The 11,235-nt window shown below is 39.5% G+C and overlaps 1 protein-coding gene across 2 annotated transcripts in view; it reads right to left on the reverse strand.

Moving 5' to 3' along the window:
* The window catches only part of cdh13 (cadherin 13, H-cadherin (heart)), a 413,558-nt gene that overhangs the window by 154,100 nt on the left and 248,223 nt on the right, over nt 1–11,235 (reverse strand). The window lies entirely within an intron of this gene.

Genomic DNA, 11,235 nt, shown 5'->3' on the forward strand with positions numbered 1-11,235 from the left:
TGTTGGATGGATCCACAAAGGCATCTACACAGAGACTGACAGACTCTGGAGGAGCAGAGGATATTTTCACTGGGACAGGTGAGAAAAATGACGGATGCCTTCTTTTATTGTCAGGCGGTGGGTGGGTAGTAAGAGCTGGAAATTGAGTGGGCGGTCATATGAAAAACGCAAATTATTTAGCAGTCATTTGCAGTAATTTCCTACTCATTTTCCCTTTTCTATAACTGCTTATCCAATATGCACTGATAGACAAGCAGGGTTCATATTTATATTCACTTTAGCAAATTAGTAGCTGAGAAAATAAAATATCCTATGTATGCATTGCACCTCTGCGTGTCTCCCTCACTGTAGCACACGGCTTTAAGGGTTAGTTTCTGAGCCAAGGTTGAATCCTAAGGTGAGACTTCCATCTTAACTAGACTTTGGAATATGGACTGAAAGCTCAAGGCAACTCATTAAAATGCTAGACCCAGGAGAGCTATTTGAATGAAAGACCGCAACCTCACACACAGAATTTTATGCAGGAAGTTTGCCAAATATTAAGAGAGATTACACAAAAGAGGTAGACGTGCAGAAAGTGAGGCATGATTTCATGGAGTTCATCAAATTAAAATAAAGTAGATTATTTCATACAAAGCTACACCTCTTGGAATTTATATATTATATTTATATTATTTCCACATTTCCTCTAAATCCAACATCTAAATAGCCACTTGGTCCTGGTTACCAGCCGTGACAGCGACGCTGGTATTGCTATGCAAAATCGGTCCAGGGATGTAAAGTGTGTGTGTGTGTGTGTGTGTGTGTGTGTGTGTGTGTGTGTGTGTGTGTGTGGGGCAATGGCCCCTTGCCTACTTTTATCTATTTTGCTCTCAACTACACTCCTGTAAAGTTTTGTGACCGCGTCACGGTTTTGACGGTGACAAAATCTGTCTGCAGACAGACAGACAGACAAACGGACATAGAAACAGCTGGCAGTACTTAAATCCTGTTCTGTGGTAGTTCTCGCTGCAGTGAGTGTCTCCAGGACCACATTTTGTCATGATGACAGAGACACACACACACACACACACACACACACAAAACATTATCAGTGTTGCCTTCACAGCTGATAAAGATTCTTCTCTACCGGCTATGAGTGGTCACTGAATGTCTTGATGAGTATGGAAATAATGTAAATCATATGCTATAGTAGGGGTCTTCAACGTCTTTTAAGCCAAGGACCGCTTCACTGAGAGAGATGATTTCATAAATCATGTTTTAATGTTAAACATACATGTGGCACAGTAAATCCTTAAGATTAAGTGTATCTGTGGATGGTTACCTTAGCGGCTACCTTACCTATAGGCCAGTAAGTCTATCATCAATGGGTTGTTTTTTTCACAAATAGGCTGATTTATATTTGCTAATAATATGTCGGATTCATTCATTACAATTTTTGAAAAAGAACTTTCAAAGACTTGCCTTTAATTATCCCGATACTCTGTTAATACAGTTGCACACACATTAAACACAGGCCTGAATTATACACATGCTCAGGACCTATACATGCTATACATTAGTGGAGAGATGTCAAAGTGAGGGGGGCTGCTCCTTGGAGGAGCACCCTGAGCAGGTGGGGTTTCCGTGCCGAACCCTCCAGTTCCCAACCCAACTCCCTACAGACGGAGCTACTACCACCATCAAAGAATTAATAATTTGGTGGCCCCCACAGCAGTAACTCTGAGGACCCCTCAAATAAATCTCAGATTTCAACCCAACTAAACTCTGTCTAGTTAACCCTTGTGTTTTCCTCGGGTCAAATTTAATCCATTTTCAACGTTTTTGTATATCAGAAATATGGGTTAATTTCAACCAAACTGCCCAAAAATAACATGGATGCATGGGTGTACGTTGTATGGAAGCCATTCAAAATTCTTCGCAGGTAAAATGAATGATTACTTTCATTGCATTTTGGGTGTTGTATTCAATTTCATAGCATTTGAAAAAACATTTTTTAAATGGTATCAAAACAGTGTCCTGACAAAACTTTGACATAAAAAAGCGTTAAAATAAACAAGAAAAACGTTGTGTGTCAAAAGCACCGAAAAAAGTGTAAAAAACTCAATTTTGACCCGGAAGGACAACAAGTTCATGGTCGACATGAAGACAACACAAGGATTAAAGTTCAGAGACTTGGAGAAAAGATGTTAAGGAGCACTGAAGCCGTTCTGGAAGCAAAAGACACCAAATGCAGGTTTTAGTCTTTTAACTTGTCACCCATCTAATATAGCAGCCATGGTGCAACACTGCCAACTCCTGTCATTAATGCCAACATGTGAAAATCTATTTCACAGGTAATAATTACCTAGAAAGGTAAGACTATGTAAAGAGGTGCTAATTATAGGGAAGATGTGATACATTTTCTAATTAATTTGTAGCGAAGCCAGTTGACAACTCATTTAGCTTGTTTGTTCACAAGTTAGTGAGAGGATATTGAGTTGTGTTATTCATGCAGTTTCCGATTAAAGTGAACTGATCATGAAGCATTTTATTCAAGTGTGTAAGAACATTAAAACAACAGTCAAAGACTTCTTCATACTAAGGCAACCTGAGGAGACACATGCTGTTTAAATTCTCCTTTGAAGATTTTAATTTGGAGGCTTGGCTCATTAAACAAACTTCATGCTGCATATTTCTTTGTTTATATCCAGCATGGGAATGTCTAAAACAGATTTTGAAATACATTATATATTCATATTAGGAAGTGAGAATGAGAACTTATCAAATGATACATTAAATACAGTTTTTCTTGATTGCTTTGACCTGCTTAAAGAAACTGGGAGCCACTCGGTTTTCATCATCACTGTCTCAGCAGAGCAGAAGACACCTCTTGCAAATGTGTTAACTCTTTCTCATTGGATTGACACATTTTCCCCACCCTTTTGCAGAACAGTTAACACAGATGTCATTCAAGCAGCCCAAACTCCATTGTTTTAGCTATGGTAACCAAACAGAAACCATCTGTTCCTAACTATTAGAAACTACCTCCATCAGTATGACATCACTGAAGCACCTGTTTGACACTCCTTCACACAAATCTTCAATTAGCCATCGGTCTGCAGGCCTTAAAGGTGCAGCGTCTGTGTTGTTCTTTGCCAACATGGATGGAAGAGGTCTAAGACACAAGAGACTGAGTATCAATAGTGGCTGTTTCTTATACTCTACAGTAATAGATGTTTATACTTTACTGTAATAGATTTTATTTTTATTTTCTTAATTTCTTATACTCTAATAGATTTTATTTTGGTTTACATGTATTTTGTGTAATATTTACAGTATTTCAGTTTTCAGCCACAGTTTCAAAATAAGGATTAATGGAATCAATAAAATTTGCATCAAAGCATTTCTGATTCTGGATCCAATTATTTGCAAGAAGGCAAATTTGTCAACAAATGTCACTGGCATGAAAGCTACGTACAGTAATAGGCTACAATGACAAGCAACGGTGCACTGATTTAGTATTTTGGTGTCCACTGTGTAATGGTTGATTGGAAGAGCTCATACACTTGTTTGCAAGTTGTGTTGTTTGAGGGCAAAATGTTCTTTTGTTGCATATTTTAAATGTTGTTTTGCAAACAAAATGTGTCATTTTGACCATAAGTGCCACTGTTTCGGCCTGTGTGTTAACTGTTTTGAAAAATGTGGAGTTTGAGTTGACTGCTGTGTCAAAGCAATCAAGAAAAACTGTAATTCTAGCCAACATGCGTTCATATGATGCAACTTCGGACATCATTTCCATCCATTTTTTAACATCTGGGGCGACTGTACTCTTCCATACTCTGAGAATTGTTCGAGCAGCTGTGACCATCCCAACTTTTAAATCCCCTTGTTCATATTTAGATATATTTGACATTTCTGTTTGGTCCCCTAACAAACACTGTCTTGGTGCTACAGGTACCACCACACCCAGCCATTTACTCATATAAAACCTCCATCAATGCATTCTTGTTGTGACTAAATTTACCCTTTGTGATACGGTCTCTTATTTGTAAATATTTCCAAAAATTACCTTTATATTCCAGATTATATTTTTGCATAATATCAGCAAACGACATGAACACTCCCGCCACACACAGGTCACTTATTTTGTCTATCCCTCTTACAAGCCATTGATTCCAATAAACAAATTTCTTCCCAATACATATGGCTGGGTTATACCATAGAGAGGCGTAAGGTTGTCTGAAGTGCGAAATACCATATATCTTATGAATTTCTTTCCAGACTGCTTTAGAATAAGACAACACTGGGTTTGAAAAATAATTATGCCCAGAAGTTGTTACACCATGTGAGAGGACATCCAGAGGTTCAAACGGGCTAGTTAGTTCCCTTTCAATTTTGATCCAGCTCAGCTCCTGATCTATCCCCTTCCAATGTTTTATCATTCTAGACATTTCGAATGAGTGATTATATAATCTTACATTAGGTATCCATACCTCCCTTATTTTTACTTTCTTAATGTCTTATACTCTAATAGATTTTATTTTGGTTTACATGTATTTTATGTAATATTTACAGTATTTAAGTTTTCAGCCACAGCTTCAAAATAAGGATCAATGAAATCAATAAAATTTGCATCAAAGCATTTCTGATTCTGGATCCAATTCTTTGCAAGAAGGCAACTTTATCAACAAATGTCACTGGCATGAAAGCTACGTACAGTAATAGGCTACAATGACAAGCAACGGTGCACTGATTCACACTGAGAGCTGTATTTTGTATTTTGGTGTCCACTGTGTAATGGTTGATTGGAAGAGCTCATACACTTGTTTGCAAGTTGTGTTGTTTGAAGGCAAAATTTTCTTTTGCTGCATATTTTAAATGTTTTGGCACAGTTAGAGCCTTTTGCAAACAAAATGTGTCATCTTGACCATGAGTGCCACTGTTTCGGCCTGTGTGTTAACTGTTTTGAAAAATGTGGAGTTTGAGTTGACTGCTGTGTCAAAGCAATCGAGAAAAACTTTAACTGTGGATCTCCACAGCGCTGCAGAGTAAGGTCTGGCCCCTCCCACATACATTCTGAGATAGGAGAAGAAAAAAAAACGCTCTGGGTTGTTTGGTTTTCTTTAAACCAATCACAATCGTCTTGGGCGGTGCTAAACTCCGGACGCAGCGACGGTGGCTCTGCAAAATAGTCTCGGGCAGGAACTTGTTTAGGTGGAACATTTGCACCCCGCAAAAGAAAAGGCCACATAAAATATTAAATTAAGTTAACTGCTCATACAATACAGTAATGTGAGTTATTGAAATTAGCTGGATGAATGGTTAAATGTAAATTGCCGTGTGTATTTTGACCATAGCTAATCTCTACCAATCAGTCCCAAAATGTCCCAGTTAGTTAGTAAATGGCGTAAACATATTCTTTGTAAATCTTTACAAATATTCCCCAAAAGAACCAAGCAGGCCTGCCTTGTTTCACGATCCAAACTTTCTTCAAATCTTGCCACCTTCAGCCAATAGCATTCTCGGTTGAACTTTGTTGATGTTTCCCAAAATTAAGTTTTGCAAGGCGAGGGACATCCGGCAGAAGATCCGGCAGTGACTGATGTTCCGGAGATTATCTGGTAAATTAATCGTCGCCAATCCAGACTACACATAAAATAGCGTGTGTGTGTGTGTGTGTGTACTGTATAAGAACACATACACAGTCTGATTGAGCTGTGAGTGCAGCAGCCACTGCTCTGTGGCATTGAGCTGCTGGCTAACAGCTTTCAGGGGATTGTAACTGCAGAGAGAAGAAACATCTGCAGCACAGCTCACCCTTTGCACAGTGACACCTAATTGTCAAATCCATGTGCTAAAACATACACACACCTGCACAGCCAGGGGCGTCAGACTGGGGGGAAAAAGGGGACTGAGTACCCAGGGCCCTCATGTGAGGAGGGCCCAAAAAGATGCTAGAATGAATAGCTGTGGATGCGGGGAGGGGCCCATAGAAAATGCCTTTCTACAGGGCCCAGAATTTTGTGCTATGCCCCTGTGTGCCCAGATGGGACTCTGGCATCTAAATCTCAAGCTAGCACATCCAGCATTATCAGAAAGAAATTGTGAGTTAGCTGCAAATAAAGAAAAACATAATATTATGTATTATTATTCCTTACACTACTGAAATTCATTGGAAAAAATAAACTCTAATGGACTTCCCCTGTCATCCGTCCCATCACCCATCTACTCTTTGCCACATTGCACCCTCTGAACCGGTTTTGGGGGCGAGCTGTTTTTCCTGCTCGTTTGAACTCCTTGCCAAGTTGTCCGGTGCTAAGTTGCTGATGGTGACCCCGCCAATAACACACTGCCCAGTTGAGCGCTTTTTGTGCACTGTTAACTGGATCAAAACAAGCAACAGGGCAACTATGCTCACAGGCTGACTGAATAATTTATCTATTCTTTCATTTGAAAATGAGCAGACAGACAATTTATGATTTTATTTCATTTTTCAAGACCAACGAACACGCAACAAAATGTAGCTTCTTTCAACCAAACGGATGGTTCCATGCACATTAGTTCATACTAATGTGCTTTTTGTATTAATTGTGTTTTGTGATGGTAGCGGTAATTTTTTAAATGGGACCTGCTGCTGTAGCCCATTTCTTTCCTCGGCTGAGGAAAAATGAATGTAATGAAAGCTTATAAATGAAGCTGAACTTTGTTAATGTCACACATTGCTGTATTGTTTACTATGTAATGCTTATGCAAGGGGCACACTTTCAACACACACACACTTTCACACTTTACACTTTCAATTTGTTCCAAATTGTGATAGTGTGCTGATGTGTAGCTTACATTACCCATTTATAGTTTGCTGACAAACATATAAGTCATGTAAATGTGCTTTTTGTACAAACAGTGTTTTTTGATGGTAGCAGTATTTTTTTAAATGGGACCTGCTGGTGCAGCAAACTTCAATATTCTGCACATTAAACATTCCGCATGTTAAACTTCAATATTCTGCATGATAGCTGTGTCTTTGACTGAACATAAGGCTCTGCTTGTTTTCTTTGCTGACGGATTGTAAATGTAATAGTTTATAAATGAAGCTAAACATTGTTGATCTCACACTTTGCTATACTGATCGACATATGATGCTAACTTGATTTATTTAAGGTGCATGCTGTCTGTTTGTTTTTGTCATGTAGTGGAATTGTGCAAATAGATTTTTGGCATAGCCTAAAAAGTAACGTATGGTTGTGCGGTTACCCACACTATTTGTAATGTGGTTGCATGTAATAGTGCATATGCTCATTGAGCAGACCATTGCAGTCTCTACAACTATGCAACTGCATGGGTAGGTGTAAAAAAACAAAACAGGTACAACTAGAGAAGGTCTTGCGATGGGATCACATGAGCCGCGACGCCAAAATCGGGCCAGGGGCATGAAGAGGGTGGGGACAGTGGCCCTTTCCTTAACCCTTGTGTTGTCCTTCAGGGTCAAAATTGAAAATGAACACTTTTTTTGACATCTTTGACGTTCTTGTCACTTACTTTGCTGTTTTTGTCTCTTTTCAACGTTTTTTTTTCAACGTTTTTGTAGCATTGTTCAACATTTTCGGGGCTTTTTTCCCCCACTACCACCAGTGTACACTAACAACTTATTACCACTATTTTTGCATTTTCTGGTCAAACCTGATATAGCCTATGAAATGATATCTAACTTTTGAGTTCAAAAAGCAGAAAGTATGAATTATTTTCACTAATATTTAAGATCAGAGGATGTTGATGGATAATCACAGACTGTCAAAGTTTATTTAGAATAATGCTATAAAATTGAATAAAACACCCAAAAGTCAATGATAGTAGTGAACTGATCCTTAATTTGACGTGTGAAGAGCGTTTCATGGAACCATCCGTTTGGTTGAAAGAAATCCAAATTTCTGCTACAGAAACTTTAAAAACATGAGGGTTAATTCCTACCCCCCTACGTCTGGCGCCCTTGATCGGATCACACCCATCTTTTAACTTGGTCTTCATTTTCGAGTTTTCTGACTGCATCTTGGACCATTGTGATGCCGTGAAAAATCTCTGTCTGCAGAGAGAGACCTGGCAAAGTACTCAAAACTCTGTGGTAGCTCCCGCTACAGTAGGTGTCTCCAGCACCACATTTTGCCATGATGACACGCACAAGATGAAAACCAAACCAGCGCTGTTGTTGTGGCTGGTAAACATGCACTCACGCAGTCACTTATGCATATAGGTCACACAAAAGCACAACCTGTGGTCTGTGTCAGTGGAGCTGCCAACTTGAACTTTTCCTTTGTGGATTGCTTTGCTTTCCTAAACATCAAACAGATATAATGCAGTCAAGTTATAAAGTTGAATGGGAAGATATAGCTGTAGATAAATGATATCCTCGTATCAGTGCACATCTCCTCTGGATATGTAGGATTAGCAATAATGTTCCATGCAGTCGTTTGACTTCAGGGATGATAACCCTCTATATAATGCAAAATTCAAAACGGGCCCCGTAACTCAGCTGGGAATGTGTGATTCACCAATCCATAATCCCTCCGCTCCTCCAACACTGAGGTTCCAGCTAATGACTCCACTCACTAAATCAAGACAAAAGATACTTCCCTTTTAAAAGGACACTTCAATTAATTACCCCCGGAAAATCCCTCCAATTCTGTAATTCTGTACCAGGGGCTCAGTGAATAAAACTGAAAACCTATTAGTGGGCATTCATCTGATCTCACCCAGGAAAAAGAAGCAATCAACGCGGCGCGGCAAGCTACAGCATTGTACAGCAGAGCAGAGGGATGTGGAGAAGAGGATGCAGGGCTTGGAATGAGTCCTAGCACCAAAGCTACCCCAAAAGTACAAGAGGCTTCTTGTCTGTTAAAGTAGAGGTTGCTCCATTCTTAAAACTTCTGAAAAAAAAAGAATCTGCAGCAGAAATCCCTTTAATGTGCACTGACCATGAGCCATGATTCTGATCAAAGAAAGTGCTTGAGCAGAGGTTTCTTGCCTTAATTGTCTGAAGAGTTGCTCTTGCAACTAAGTTTACCTGGATTTATGCCAGGCTCCCAGGAACTGGGCCGAGCAAATTGAACGTAGCGGTCCAAAAACCAAAAATATAGACTTAGTATGGCAAAAGACACATCTGTAAATCAGCGGATAGATTTATTCGAGCATCACAACCCCCACGGAATGATTTGTTTCCTTATCAGAATTTGATTCAATTGGTCTGATAACATTTTAAAAAGTCTAGCAGAGCTGCACGATTAAATCATTTAATCCCTATTCAAGTTAGCGGAGCGCTAAACTGGAAGTAGCCAGCTTGGCCGGCGGAGGTCTCTAGTGAGCCTGCTCTATGAGTCGCACAATGCAGAAGCAACGGCGGTTATCCGAATAATTTTTGGCTCCATGATGGCTTCATGCGCCACTGAGCAACTCTCATCAGTAAGGAATGTATGAATACATCCATGGTGTATGGCTGAAAATAACTGGTGAGATACTGTAACTTATATTCCCTACCAGGTTAGAAGCAATAGCTGAAAGTTTAAAATGTACATTGCATATTTTTTTTTTAATTTAGCAAACTTCTTTTCAGCCATTTATTTTCAATATTTACTAAAGAAAAAAGACAATGGGCCCTATTTTAATGATCTACCAATCCACTTTTGCTAGTTTAACAGGGGAAAAAAGGGTCCGTGCGCCGGGCGCATGGTTCAAAAGGGTTGTACTTAGTGTCTTCATTAATTCATACGTGTGTTTTGGGCATAAGATGCAATAAACCAATCAGAGTGTCATCTCCCATTCCCTTTAAAAGCCAGGCGCGTTTGGACCTTGGTGCATTGCTATTATGATGACGGATTCGCTAAGCAGGAAGGAGAGATTTTTAGGAGAGGAAACTGATCTGCTTGTGTGTGAAGTTAAAGCGTGCGGGCAGATCATATCATAATACTATTTCATATTGTAATATTTTTAATCTTTTGCATGTTTGTCCCTGTGTGTGTAACATACATAGTGTGCACGCGCTGTGCACGGGCCTATGCGCATTGTACTAATGCGCTGTTAAAATAACAATGAAATGCTGCGTTATTGACTTTAGACCAGGTTTTTGTTGGTCAATGGCGCGATCACTTCCAGCTGCCTCAAGATAGCAATACGCCCAGAATTCACCTGAATACACCTCCCTGTAAGACCAGCACGCCCATGGGCGCACAAATGGGCGCAGGTGCATTTGCTATTTAAACGACATGGGTGCTGGACGGGAAATTGACAACTGTTTTGGGCTTTGCGCTGCGCCAGGTGCAAGATAGGGCCCTATAAGTATAAAGCCATGCTAGCTGGTGGCGCTAGCAGCTCTGTCAGGCTAGGCGACACAGCAGTGCTTTGAGCTAAATGCTGATGTCACCATGCTAACATGATCACAGTGACAATGCTAACATGCTGATGTTTGCCATGTTCACCATGTTAGTTTAACATATTAGCAAAAATGATAAAGAGGGTGAAAGAGAGAGCAGATTATGTATGGAGGGAGTAATGTTATCTGTTGAACCACCCCAATATATAAGAAGGTGACAGCTCTACATGGGATGATGAGGCAAAGGGGGCAAAGCAGTGAGAGATAATGCCACCATCAGGTCCAATAGATGAAATATACTGTCCAGATTGGAGAAAACAAGTAGAACTCGCTCGGGGTAAAAAATGTCTCATGTATTCATAAAGTTCTCTCTCAGATAGTTGTAATATACATATATCTCAGTAGGGCTAGATGATAGGGAAAAAATCAGATATCACGATATTCTTGACCAAATACCTCGATATCGATATTGCGGTATCACTTTACTATAATGCAGCCTTTAAAACCAGGAAAAGACAACACTTATGTCATATCACGATATTACAATATCCAAAATCTAAGACGATATCTAGTCTCATATCACGATATCGATATAATATCTATATATTGCCCAGCCCTATATCTCAGCAACTATGATGTGTATTTCAATGAAAACTTGAATCTTACTGCCCTTTAGGGATCTTAGTATTTTTTTAAACTAAGTTTCACAGGGATGTAAAGAGCACAAACTAAACTTTTATAGAACACAGACAAAACGCGAGTACACGCCTAAAAGATCAGCCTATTATAATCTGCAGCAAACTTCAAAAGAGAGACACACGATGGATGCCTTAGTGAGAGTAGGACAAAGTCATGAATTAAGTGGCTGTTTGAACAATATTTTCTTCTCCCAT

The sequence above is a fragment of the Sander lucioperca genome, chromosome 7 (genome assembly GCF_008315115.2).
Source record: "Sander lucioperca isolate FBNREF2018 chromosome 7, SLUC_FBN_1.2, whole genome shotgun sequence".
NCBI lineage: Eukaryota > Metazoa > Chordata > Actinopteri > Perciformes > Percidae > Sander > Sander lucioperca.